The sequence below is a fragment of the Mya arenaria genome, chromosome 9 (genome assembly GCF_026914265.1).
Source record: "Mya arenaria isolate MELC-2E11 chromosome 9, ASM2691426v1".
NCBI lineage: Eukaryota > Metazoa > Mollusca > Bivalvia > Myida > Myidae > Mya > Mya arenaria.
Window position 1 is genome coordinate 59,522,721 of NC_069130.1, and position 15,441 is coordinate 59,538,161.

Here is a 15,441-nt window from a genome sequence, read left to right on the forward strand (position 1 = left end):
TGGTACGCTATGTATACACGGGTACGCTATGTATACACTGGTACGCTTCAGTCTTAAACCATTTCATGAATTTAGATGTTGTTTTATAATACGTTATGCAATTAAAAAATATATATGAATTTGAGGTCAGTGGATCAAAGGTCAAGTTGTCGGTGAACGTAAGCTGAAAATCGGTTTCTGATCAATATCTGAAAAATACTATGACCCAAGATCCTCAACCTTTGCAGGCTGGTCAGCAGACTTGTCAATGGCCAGCAGATGAAAACTATAGCTTTTGAGATCAGTGGGTCAAAGATCAAGGTCGTTGACACCATCAACTGAAAATACGCAGTTTTCTATCATTAATTGAAAAAAAGGCATAATGACCTCGAACTTGGTAGAGGTCCCTTAGACATTACCAGACCAAACAAGGTCTGTTATACACGTTCTGGTATACTTGTAACACATGTTCTGGTATACTTGTAACACACGTTATGGTATACTTGTAACACATGTTCTGGTATACTTGTAACACACGTTCTGGTACACTTCTAGCACGCGTTCTGGTATACCTGTTATACGCGTTCTGGTATACTCGTAACACACGTTCTGGTACACTTGTAACACACGTTCTGGTATACCTGTAACACACGTTCTGGTATACTTGTTACACACGTTCTGGTATACTTGTAACACACGTTCTGGTATACTTGTAACACATGTTCTGGTATACTTGTAATACGCGTTCTGGTATAATTGTAACACACGTTCTGGTACCCTTGTTATATGCGTTCTGGTATACTTGTAACACACGTTCTGGTATACTTGTAACACATGTTCTGGTATAATTGTAACACACGTTCTGGTATACTTGTAATACGCGTTCTGGTGTACTTGTAACACACGTTCTGGTACCCTTGTTATACGCGTTCTGGTATACTTGTACACACGTTCTGGTATACTTGTAACACATGTTCTGTTACACTTGTAACACGCGTTCTGGTACCCTTGTTATACATGTTCTGGTATACTTGTAACACACGTTCTGGTATACTTGTAACATACGTTCTGGTACCCTTGTAGCTCACGTTCTGGTGTACTTGTAACACATGTTCTGGTATACTTGTAACACACGTTCTGGTATACTTGTAACACACGTTCTGATACACTTGTAACACACATTCTGGTGTACTTGTAACACACGTTCTGGTATACTTGTAACACACGTTCTGGTATACTTGTAACACACGTTCTGGTGTACTTTGTAACACACGTTCTGGTATACATGTAATACGCGATCTGGTACACTTGTAACACACATTCTGGTACACTTGTAACACACGTTCTGGTATATTTGTAACACATGTTCTGGTATACTTGTAACACACGTTCTGGTATACTTGTAACACACGTTCTGGTGTACTTGTAACAGACGTTCTGGTATACTTGTAATACAAGTTCTGATATACTTGTAACACGCGTTCTGGTACCATTGTTATACACGTTCTGGTATACTTGAAACACACGTTCTGGTACACTTGTAACACACGTTCTGGTACACTTTTTAACACACGTTCTGGTATACTTGTAATACAAATTCTAGTACACTTGTAACACACGTTGTGGTACCCTTGTAACTCACGTTCTGGTACCCTTGTAACACATGTTCTGGTATACTTGTAACACGCGTTCTGGTACTCTTGTTATACATGTTCTGGTATACTTGTAACACATGTTCTGGTACACTTGTAACACACGTTCAGGTATACTTGTAACACACGTTCTGGTATACTTGTAACACACGTTCTGGTACACTTGTAACACACGTTCTGGTATACTTGTAACACACGTTCTGGTGTACTTTGTAACACACGTTCTGGTATACATGTAATACGCGATCTGGTACACTTGTAACACACATTCTGGTACACTTGTAACACAGGTTCTGGTACACTTGTAACACAGGCTCTGGTACACTTGTAACACATGTTCTGGTATACTTGTAACACGCGTTCTTGTATCCTTGTTATACATGTTCTGGTACACTTGTAACATACGTTCTGGTATAGTTGTAACACACGTTCTGGTATACTTGTAACACACGTTCTGGTTTATTTGTAAAAAACGTTCTGGTATACTTGTAACACACGTTCTGATATACTTGTAACACGCGTTCTTGTACCCTTAATATACATGTTCTGGTAAACTTGTAACACACGTTCTGGTATACTTGTAACACACGTTCTAGTACACTTGTAACACACGTTCTGGTACACTTGTAACACACGTTCTAGTACACTTGTAACACACGTTCTGGTACACTTGTAACACACGTTCTAGTACACTTGTAACACACGTTCTAACACACTTGTAAAACTCGTTCTAGTACAGTTGTAACACACGTTATGGTACACTTGTAACACACGTTCTAGTACACTTGTAACACACGCTCTAGTACACTTGTAACACACGTTCTGGTACACTTGTAACACACGTTCTGGTACACTTGTTATACACGTTCTAGTACACTTGTAACACACGCTCTAGTACACTTGTAACACACGCTCTAGTACACTTGTAACACTCGTTCTAGTACACTTGTAACACTCGTTCTGGTACACTTGTAGCACTCGTTCTAGTACACTTGTAACACACGTTCTGGTACACTTGTAACACAGGTTCTGGTACACTTGTAACACATGTTCTGGTATACTTGTAACACGCGTTCTTGTACCCTTGTTATACATGTTCTGGTACACTTGTAACACACGTTCTAGTACACTTGTAACACACGTTCTGGTACACTTGTAACACACTTTCTTGTACACTTGTAATACACGTTCTGGTACACTTGTAACACACCTTCTGGTACACTTGTAACACACGTTCTTGTACACTTGTAACACACGTTCTAGTACACTTGTAACACTCGTTCTAGTACACTTGTAACACGCGTTCTGGTACACTTGTAACACACGTTCTAGTACACTTGTAACACACGTTCTGGTACACTTGTAACACACGTTCTAGTACACTTGTAACACACGTTCTGGTACACTTGTAACACACGTTCTAGTACACTTGTAACACACGTTCTAACACACTTGTAAAACTCGTTCTAGTACAGTTGTAAACACACGTTATGGTACACTTGTAACACACGTTCTAGTACACTTGTAACACACGCTCTAGAACACTTGTAACACACGTTCTGGTACACTTGTAACACACGTTCTGGTACACTTGTTAAACACGTTCTAGTACACTTGTAACACACGCTCTAGTTCTCTTGTAACACACGCTCTAGTACACTTGTAACACTCGTTCTAGTACACTTGTAACACTCGTTCTGGTACACTTGTAGCACTCGTTCTAGTACACTTGTAACACACGTTCTGGTACACTTGTAACACAGGTTCTGGTACACTTGTAACACATGTTCTGGTATACTTGTAACACGCGTTCTTGTACCCTTGTTATACATGTTCTGGTACACTTGTAACACACGTTCTAGTACACTTGTAACACACGTTCTGGTACACTTGTAACACACTTTCTTGTACACTTGTAATACACGTTCTGGTACACTTGTAACACACCTTCTGGTACACTTGTAACACACGTTCTTGTACACTTGTAACACACGTTCTAGTACACTTGTAACACTCGTTCTAGTACACTTGTACACACGCGTTCTGGTACACTTGTAACAAACGTTCTAGTACACTTGTAACACACGTTCTAGTATACGTGTATCACTCGTTCTAGTACACTTGTAACACTCGTTCTAGTACACTTGAAACACGTTCTAGTACACTTGTAACACACGTTCTAGTACACTTGTAACACTCGTTCTAGTACACTTGAAACACGTTCTAGTACACTTGTAACACTCGTTCTAGTACACTTGAAACACGTTCTAGTACACTTGTAACACTCGTTCTAGTACACTTGTAACACACGTCATAGTACACTTGTAACACACGTTCTAGTACACTTGTAACACACGTTCTAGTACACTTGTAACACACGCTCTAGTAGACTTGTAACACTCGTTCTAGTACACTTGTAACACACGTTCTTGTACACTTGTAACAGACGTTATAGTACACTTTTAACACACGTTCTAGTACACTTGTAACACACGCTCTAGTACACTTGTAACACACGCTCTAGTACACTTGTAACACACGTTCTAGTACACTTGTAACACACGTTCTGGTACACTTGTAACACGCGTTCTGGTACACTTGTAACACACGTTCTGGTACACTTGTAACACACGTTCTGGTACACTTGTAACACACGTTCTGGTATACTTGTAATACAAGTTCTGGTATACTTGAAACACACGTTCTGGTACCCTTGTTATACAAGTTCTGGTACACTTGTAACACACGTTCTAGTGTACTTGTAACACACGTTTTGGTACACTTGTAACACACGTTCTGGTACACTTGTAACACACGCTTTAGTACACTTGTAACACACGTTCTAGTACACTTGTAACACACGTTTTGGTACACTTGTAACACACGTTCTAGTACACTTGTAACACACGCTCTAGTACACTTGTAACACACGTTCTAGTACACTTGTAACACACGTTCTGGTACACTTGTAATATACGTTCTAGTACACTTGTAACACACGTTCTGGTACACTTGTAACACTCGTTCTAGTACACTTGTAACACACGTTCTAGTACACTTGTAACACACGTTCTGGTACACTTGTAACACGCGTTCTGGTACACTTGTAACACACGTTCTGGTACACTTGTAACACACGTTCTGGTACACTTGTAACACACGTTCTGGTACACTTGTAACACGCGTTCTGGTACACTTGTAACACACGTTCTGGTACACTTGTAAAACACGTTCCAGTACACTTGTATCACACGTTCGGGTACACTTGTAACACACGTTCTAGTACACTTGTAACACACGATCTAGTACACTTGTAACACGCGTTCTGGTACACTTGTAACACACGTTCTGGTACACTTGTAACACACGTTCTGGTACACTTGTAACACTCGTTCTAGTACAGTTGTAACACCCGTTCTAGTACACTTGTAACACACGTTCTAGTACACTTGTAACACGCGTTCTGGTACACTTGTAACACACGTTCTAGTACACTTGTAACACACGTTCTGGTACACTTGTAACACGCGTTCTGGTACACTTGTAACACGCGTTCTGGTACACTTGTAACACACGTTCTAGTACACTTGTAACACGCGTTCTGGTACACTTGTAACACGCGTTCTGGTACACTTGTAACACACGCTCTAGTACACTTGTAACACACGTTCTAGTACACTTGTAACACACGTTCTAGTACACTTGTAACACACGTTCTAATACACTTGTAACACACGTTCTAGTACACTTGTAACACACGCTCTAGTACACTTGTAACACACGTTCTAGTACACTTGTAACACGCGTTCTAGTACACTTGTAACACACGTTCTAGTACACTTGTAACACACGTACACACGTTCTAGTACACTTGTAATACACGTTCTAGTACACTTGTAACACACGTTCTAGTACACTTGTAACACACGTTCTAGTACACTTGTAACACACGTTCTAGTACACTTGTAACACGCGTTCTAAAACACTTGTAACACTCGTTCTAGTACACTTGTAACACACGTTCTAGTACACTTGTAACACGCGTTCTAGTACACTTGTAACACACGTTCTAGTACACTTGTAACACACGTTCTAGTACACTTGTAACACACGTTCTAGTACACTTGTAACACGCGTTCTAGTACACTTGTAACACGCGTTCTAGTACACTTGTAGCACACGTTCTAGTACACTTGTAACACACGTTCTAGTACACTTGTAACACCCGTTCTAGTACACTTGTAACACGCGTTCTAGTACACTTGTAACACGCGTTCTGGTACACTTGTATTACTCGTTCTAGTACACTTGTAACACGTTCTAGTGCACTTGTAACACACGCTCTAGTACACTTGTACACACGTTCTGGTACACTTGTAACACACGTTCTGGTACACTTGTAACACACGCTCTAGTACACTTGTAACACTCGTTCTAGTACGATTGTAACACACGCTCTAGTACACTTGTAACACACGCTCTAGTACACTTGTAACACACTCTCTAGTAAACTTGTAACACTCGTTCTAGTTCAATTGTAACACACGCTCTAGTACACTTGTAACACACGCTCTAGTACACTTGTAACACACGCTCTAATACACTTGTAACACACGTTCTGGTACACTTGTAACACACGTTCTGGTACACTTGTAACACACGCTCTAGTACACTTGTAACACTCGTTCTAGTACACTTGTAACACACGCTCTAGTACACTTGTAACACACGCTCTAGTACACTTGTAACACACGCTCTAGTAAACTTGTAACACTCGTTCTAGTACACTTGTAACACACGCTCTAGTACACTTGTAACACACGCTCTAGTACACTTGTAACACACGCTCTAGTACACTTGTAACACACGTTCTAGTACACTTGTAACACACGTTCTGGTACACTTGTAACACACGTTCTAGTACACTTGTAACACACGTTCTAGTACACTTGTAACACACGCTCTAGTACACTTGTAACACACGTTCTAGTACACTTGTAACACGCGTTCTAGTACACTTGTAACACGCGTTCTAGTACACTTGTAACACACGTTCTAGTACACTTGTAATACACGTTCTGGTACCCTTGTAACACACGTTCTAGTACACTTGTAACACACGCTCTAGTACACTTGTAACACACGTTCTAGTACACTTGTAACACACGTTCTAGTACACTTGTAACACACGTTCTAGTACACTTGTAACACACGTTCTGGTACACTTGTAACACACGTTCTAATACACTTGTAACACACGTTCTAGTACACTTGTAACACACGTTCTAGTACACTTGTAACACGCGTTCTTGTACACTTGTAACACACGTTCTAGTACACTTGTAACACGTTCTGGTACACTTGTAACACGCGTTCTGGTACACTTGTAACACACGCTCTAGTACACTTGTAACACACGTTCTAGTACAGTTGTAACACACGTTCTAGTACACTTGTAACACGCGTTCTGGTACACTTGTAACGCGCGTTCTGGTACACTTGTAACACACGCTCTAGTACACTTGTAACACACGTTCTAGTACAGTTGTAACACACGTTCTAGTACACTTGTAACACACGTTCTAGTACAGTTGTAACACACGTTCTAGTACAGTTGTAACACACGTTCTAGCACACTTGTAACACACGTTCTAGTACAGTTGTAACACACGTTCTAGTACAGTTGTAACACACGTTCTAGTACAGTTGTTGTTCACGTTCATCTACCCTTGATATACATATTCTGTTCGCCTTGATATACGAGGCGTTAAAAACTCTAAACTATCGCTTTTATTGTTTTATCTGTACACAAATCTTATTCTTTTTCATCAATCTAAAGATTATACAGTGCATTTAAGACATAAAAGAGTTGAACTTTTTTCTTCTTTTATTTCGCGTGGATTTTTATTTTTATTTTTAACCCCATGATTTTACTGCTGAACAGTAAAACTGGTCTAGTTTAGACGAATTTATTAGTTCTGTTGGACCTGCTTGAAAAAAATAAGGTGATGACTTGTGAATGATTGTCTTCACTTTAGTTTTACGATGGCAGTTCAGAAGATCAGACTACTCACATTGCGAGAGTATGTGGCGATGTAAGCGGCAGGGTGCTGCAAACCACGGGACCGGCGTTAACGGCTGTGCTCTCTACCGATAACATCTCAACAGTTAATGAAATGTTCAGTATCACTTTTTTCCATATGCCTTAAATATGTGTTTGAAAGTGGTAAAGCGTGTGTGTGTGTGGGGGGGGGGGGGTCTCGTTCTAGCACTTAAATAGTTATAAACATGCCAACGAGCAGTTTTGAAATAAATGCCCCCCCCCTACCCCTACTCCCTTACATCACCAAACGATTTTCAACAAATATGTATTTTCAAACAATGTAATTATATAGAAAATCTTTTTTTTTGCACGTTGGGAACGATGTTGAATTTTATTCAAAATAAATGAATGTTGTAGAATATGTTTTAGATGTTAAACTCAACAAGGTATTTCATTTTTTTAGAAATAACAAATGGAAGTTGCGATATCGTATTAAATTACTTCTGATGTTTCTTTCTGTTTTTGTTTCTTTTATTCAAATTGTTTTTTACAATTGTCCATCATTATTAGACCATAGTGTTTCAATAGTATTCAGGCGGACTGATCTTTGTGCTTTTAAACATGACATTTTTTAAATTGTAGGATGTTCGACAGCATTGATACATAATTAATTTATAATTGTTGTTCCATTTCCTCCCTGCATTTTACAATGCTACTATCATTTTAAGACTATATGAAGATAAAGTTTTGAACCTTTTTTCGGAGAGCTGTGACAGATGGCTGTCTTTGAATAACTTGATCGTGCCTTTTAAAGCTGAGCCTAGCTTTTTGCTCCGGCCTGATTTATTCGTTTGCTGGAAACGTCTGTACCCGGTCGTAGAGTACTTGGAATAGTATATGAGTTATTTGTTACTTTATTCTACATTGTTTTCAAGTTGGTGCTGGCCCTTAATTTTGTAATTATTGATAAGTGTTGGGACAAAGGTGAGGTTTGGGCTGTATAAATTAGTATAAATAAGTTAAAACACCTGGTAGACTTGTATTACATGGCGGTAATCCCATCATTTATCGGTAAAATTATTGTGATGCATGTGTGGTCTGCTTGTCGTGTTTGTACGACTGTACGAATCTGTATTTTTATCTTAATATTATGGTATGTTCAATTAAAAGTATTTGTTGTTGTTTTCTGCTGTTGTTATTCTGACGATATTCGTAGATTGTAGGGTGATTGCATCATTCAACTTAACACTGTAGTAGTATTCTCCTACTCAGTAATATTGAAAACTATATGCCAGGTTATTCTTCCTCAGTCTGCAGTATTGGTTTTCGCCCCATCTGGCTGGGGCCAATACTTGTGAACTAATACAAATAACTCAAGCATCAATAATTCACTATAGTAAACTATATCTATCAATAAGATACGTTATTTAAAGACAATCTTTGTTCAATTTTACAATGGTTTTGACCATGTGCAATCTAATAAAAAGGCATTTTTAAAGACAAATTGCACTGTGGTTGGTTTATTATATTTGTACATAGCGAAAACAGTGTATTCATAGTGTTCAATGTTAGATACACACATTTCATAAGCATAATTGCGCCACACTTAATGAGGCCCAGACGTAATATCTTTGTTGATAATCAATCTATTTATTACATTTTCAACTGACAAGTAAAACAAATATCGACAGAACATAAACACCCAGGGCCTCAAATTTAAAGTAAAGCAAATAAAAAAAAATACAACTACAATTTGTCTTTAATGTCATGAATGTGTCTTTAATGTCATGAATGTAAGATTTTGACTTCTTTCTTGTTCGGCATATGGTCATTTATATATACTAGTGGGATAAACAACAACTGTGCAGAACTGTTTCATCCGCCGGTACGTATATTTGAGATTGTATTGTATGAATTTGAGCGTTGGTCATTCGTGCCCAATTCAATTATATGTTGGTGGTAGTTTTATTTTGATGTTTTCAATATATTTTATTGCTGTTTTATTTTATTGTCTTGAACATGCCGTAGTTTATATGATGTGAGTTTCACATGCTGTAGCACCAGAACTTTCTTTAGACAGGTGACGACATCTGATTATCAGAATGCATATGAACATTTCTTTAAGTATCAGAGTATCAGTTGCGACATCAAAACACGAATGACATACTCTCCAAATGTTATTGAAAAATAGTGTATAATAAAGGAGTAATTCAGGAAAACCCTGGTTCTCAAGTATGTGAAACGCTTGTTTTGACGATGTTTAGTATTGCTATACGGATAGAGTTGTGTTTCGTTGCGTTGTTTGTCTTGCTAGTTGTACTAAACAAACCGCTAGGGTTGTAAATTATGCATATAATTATATGTTATTCCACGGAAACCGAGAGATCTGTTAATAAATGATATTGTTTAACTTATTATTTTAATGTTGTAACCACAAACCAGATATCTAACTTTGCTCTTTAAGAAATTAATTTGCCATATGATGTACTCTCTTATTTAAAAAACTAGAATTGTGACAATATGATTTTTATTGACTAAGTACTAAGTAATGACAACGATAGTAACATGCATGGGATTTTGTTTAAATGTTGTGTATGTATGTATGAGATTATAAGTGTATCAGTATAAATAAACTCTTTTTCTCTTCTGCGTTTGTTTACGTCATAATTGAAACACTGAACTTGCTTTCATTGAGAAAAGAGTCCAGTTAATTCAACGTGCCTTGGTCCTATTTCATTGAAAGATCTTAGTCGAAACTTCAGAATTCTTAAATCTGAATAAACGTCTTATATTTCTGTTTGCTCAAATGTTATTGGCGCCTCGTGGAAGCGCTCTGTATGTAATGCCGGTTTGGAACTGCATATAGAAAGCCGATTTATTAATAAGACAAAGCACTGAGAGTGCTGTAGGACGGTACTAGTTGTAGTTTTTAAAGCAGTCATCATGCATTATTGCAAAAAAGCTACTGAACAAAAGCTGTAACATACATACATAATGAGCAAGAGCAACGCTAAGAATAATAACGCTATGTTTTCATATTCGGGAATAGTTTGTTACAGGCGGATGGCCTTATTCAACATATAAGTATTGTGACTGTATATGTTTACCAAGTGTCAGTTAATATCTCGAAATGTTTTCAGGCTGAACGTCAGTTATCACAGTGCTTGAATAAAAATACAGAAATCATTAGTCATTATTGACAAGAAAGACATGTTTTGAGTAACATCATGATTTTACAGTGATGAAGTTAAGTTGGTGTGCAAGGGTGGGAATAAAATAGAAGTCACAGACTGCCATATCACCCCGCTAAATTACGAACAGTATTAACGCTTTACTACAAACGGTAACATTTAACATAAACAAAGGGCAATAACTCAAACAATACTGCATCTACAGTTATGGTTTTTGTGAAATGCACTGTTCAATAATAAGAAATATCTGTTGTGAAGTTTGAAGTCAATACATCAAAGCATTTCAAGTTATGCTAGGGACAAAAAATAAGTTTGAAAATTAACAAAGGGCAATAATTAAACTATTGCCTCAGAGTAATGGTTACTGTATACTGCACATTACCTTAATGAAATATTTCTGTATATGATGTTTGAATTCAATACCATAAATCACTGTGTTTAGAACACGAACATAGATAGGGCGCAGGCAGAAAATGCGATAAAAATAAGAGCGAAAAACATAAATCATTAATATCATATTTTGGACGCAGTGAGAAAATATTCAAATCATCTGCCACCATGTTTGTTTTCAGTGACGAAATTAGTTTTTATCGTTGGTCATTGTAAACCATGAAATATCATATACGAAGGAAAAAGATTTTTCTTTGTTTATTTTTTTAATATATGTTCATGAAATATAACATAACATGGTGTGTGAAGTCAATACCGGTACCTGAAAGATTTTCCAAGTTATGCTTTCGGACATAAACAAATGACCATTTACAAATGGCCATAACAAGAAAAAATGCCCCAGAGTAATGATTCCTGTAAACTGCACTTTTCCTCATTGAGATCAATCTGTATTTGAATTTTAAAAACTTGACCTTAAATACTTTTCAAGCAATGATCCGGACAAAAAAGGCTGAGTATTAACAATGAGCCTTAACAAATAAAATCACTGCATCAATACACAAGCGGAATCGGCAATACATATTACTAGTATTATAGTTTATATGTCACTTTTAAGCACATACTTACACTGCAGTTATAAAGAAATAAAACCCCCAATGGGCGGCAAATAATATATGTATACATTCTCCTCTAATCGGAAGAGAAAGTACCAGTTAACAATAGCAATTTCAATGTGGGCAGTTGTTTCGATTACAAATGTGTTAATTAAAAATGTACTTTTAGTTATTAACAAAAGGAAAGTTATTTTGTTCTTTATCAATTGATTGATAGCTGGTGACTGGTCATGTATGCCAATCATAGGAATTATAAATTGTTACGAGAACGAATAAAGATCACAGATAAATATCTACACAAACACAACGTAAATGACATGAATATTTTCATTATTAGTAAATGTTCGTCTGTGATGCAGCGATTCGGCCAACCAATACAAACAGTCAATCACAGCAGTGAGCCAACATATGAAAAGCTCTTAAAAAATGGTCATGGGGTGTCAAATTCACAATTGAAATTTGTTGCTCTTTGGTGCGATTTTATCCACCTCGCTTTGCACTTGATTGCCTATATGGTTTATCATGATGCATTTAATGTACAGTTTTATTTCATTAGTTGATTAAAAAAGGTTCTAGCACACCTGCAAGCTGCAATTTGTTTTCGCTTCTGGTAGCTAACTCATTTCTGCTGTGCTTCTTACTTCACGGACATAGATAAAAATGTACGTTTAACTGTAATATTATACAACTTTCAAACGGTTTTCAATACAAAGGAATCGTACCAGACCAGTATAAGTGGTTTCAGACCAGCACATTCAAACACTGAGAACGTTTACAATGAGACGGGTACAGAAATATGTGACAACCCTGAGACAGACCCTAAAGACAGTGTGCCTAGTGTAGATTCTCCAAGGACAATGTCTCCATCTACAAAAGATAGGACAAGTTCATCGGGGCTATTTAAGTTTACAAAAACATCCCAGAGTGATGTATCTTCCCCAGCATCTAATTCTGCATTCAACTGGTCTAAGTTCAAATTTAACAAACAAGGAAGTTCAGACTCTTTAGACACAACCAAATCTGTACATAATCCTTTCAAAAAAGTTGTTTCATCAAGTAAATCAAATTCAACATCCATCCTCAATAGCAGGGATACAGCTGATACAGGAGGCATGATTAACTCTGATATAGACAGCAAGACAGACTGTGATAATGATAATGAAACATGTGATAAAGATGCAGGATTTACTGATAAAGACTTGGAAGTTAGCGAGCAAGACACATCATTATGTAAGAAAGAACCAGAACTAAGAGATACAAGCCCCTCAGAGCTGGGTGATGCCCGCTGCTCCATATCAGACAGTTACCCCTATAGCACAGACTCCATGTGTATGTCCCAGCAAACAGCAGGGAGTCAAGACTCCCTCCCCAGTCTTCCTTCACTCAGCCAGAATGGAGAGAATACTGTCATTGATAACTCTAATAAATCTGTAAAGAGGGTACCAAGTCTGAGTATATATTTTGTATGGAATAAATGATTATTGTCAGTCTATTGGCTTACACTTGGTCTAATACACTTATGGTCATGATTTCATTAACATTGAACCTGCATGATGTTTGAAATAGGTCATAGGTAATGTATATGACCTTTTTAGATTTCAATAAGGAATAGAGGGGAATAACTAGTTATAAATACACGCTTTTACACGGTCAAAGGAAGGACGAACCTGTTCAATGTCAAATCATATCGTGAAAACGTAACGCAAAATTCGTGAAATGATGTTCATGATTCAGAGACTATATTTAAGATCCCTGCAAGTTCGTGTCCCACTTTTGTTTACTTTATAAATTATATTGTTTAGCGTATAACAGATACGGTTCATAATTTGTTTTGAATTGTTTTGTGAAACCTAACCGATGTTTTCGGTAGAAATTTCATAAGGCGTGTCGGGAGGAAAGGGTTCGAGAGGCGTGTACCCTCCCACCAGCGATTTATAGTTTTAGTAATCGAAATAGTGCATTTTCCTGTATTTTAAACAAGTTTACAGTCCTGTTGCTTCAATTAATAATTACCTACAATAATATGATTTACATAACAATTATTTGCGAAAACGTTTAATAGTTTCTCTTCATTTATTTTTGGTATTTCGATAAAACAATCGATGTAAGGGTATTGTTTATATTGACACCGTTAACATTATATTTTGTTAAATTGTATTTGACTTTTTCCTCCGTTTTTCTTTCGTATACACTGATTTAAACACATTGCAAGCTTGCTTACCTGTCCTTAGCGAGATATTCACAACATCACAATACTACAAAGCCTGATTACACAGACAATAAGCCATAAAAAGTTAGATTGTACTAGCAATCCAATTGATCTGACGACGACCATACAATCTGTTCATTATATATTTTCTCGAACATTCACACAAATGGAACATAATGGTATGGATTGATATCATGGGACCGTTCGTTATCTCAAAGTATTTCTCGAGGTCCCAACGCCTTCGACAAAGCGAGTTTTGACTGTTTTAAATATTTTAAGTGCTGTTGTTATAAAAGCGTGGCAGGTGAAGAATATTCGTGAAAACGGATATCAATGTATGATTTCATAAACGATATCAATTTTTTATACCGTTCCATGGCTTCCAATATAACAAATTGACGTAAAATAAAGCTTAGTAAAATCACAGGCGTTGGAAGTGCTTCCAATGGTTTACTAACTCAGCACTCACAAGTATTTCTAGACTTTTTTCATAAAAACATTATATTCTTTTTCATAATAAACTCGGATGTTGACGTCTTCTCATACTATTTGGTGAAAATATAAACTAAGGTACCCCTTTAAAGCAACTGCAAGAAAATAGACTTAATGCAACAAAATGCTAAGACTGTTTGAAAAAGGATTTTATGGAAAAGTTTTAGAGATTAAACTTACATACATGCGTGTATAGAGCGACCAAACATTGTGACTAAATGCACTTATGTATTAATGATAAATATTTTAAATATGTGTCGAATTTCTGAGAATCAAGCTTTTATTACCAAAATGGGTGATAGAAAATGATGACGTTCACATATATGTGCTTGATATCCATACATGCTAACAAAGCATAAAAAGGGACTGTGCTATGGAACTAATGTTGCAACGGTTATATTCCAAAGACATCCTTTACTCAGTAGTCATTTTTTTTTAAATCAAGAAAATAACTATATTCTTTTTAAAGTTGAAGATTCTTTTTGCATATTTGAAAATAACGTCATTATGTTGTAACGCCTTACTCTATCTCATCATAAATTCATAATATAACTACATCAAGATAAATCAACGTATCTAATTGAAGTTTGGCTCATACTGAGGAAATATTCTGACGGTTTGTGTGATATGTAAAAATATAATTATTACCTGTATTGTGGATTAATGGAAAGTGTCTATATATTGTTTCAATAACCCTGGTACATTCCGTTTCTTATCCTGTAAAGTGTTCGCGTCGAGTGTCTGTTAGGCCCTGACTTGTTTCTTAATGTTTTATTGAATAGTACACGAATATTACTGATGCAACTATTGAAAAATGAAATACAATTCAGATGGTAAGGACATGTGGCATAAACATACATTAAAAGGCTGT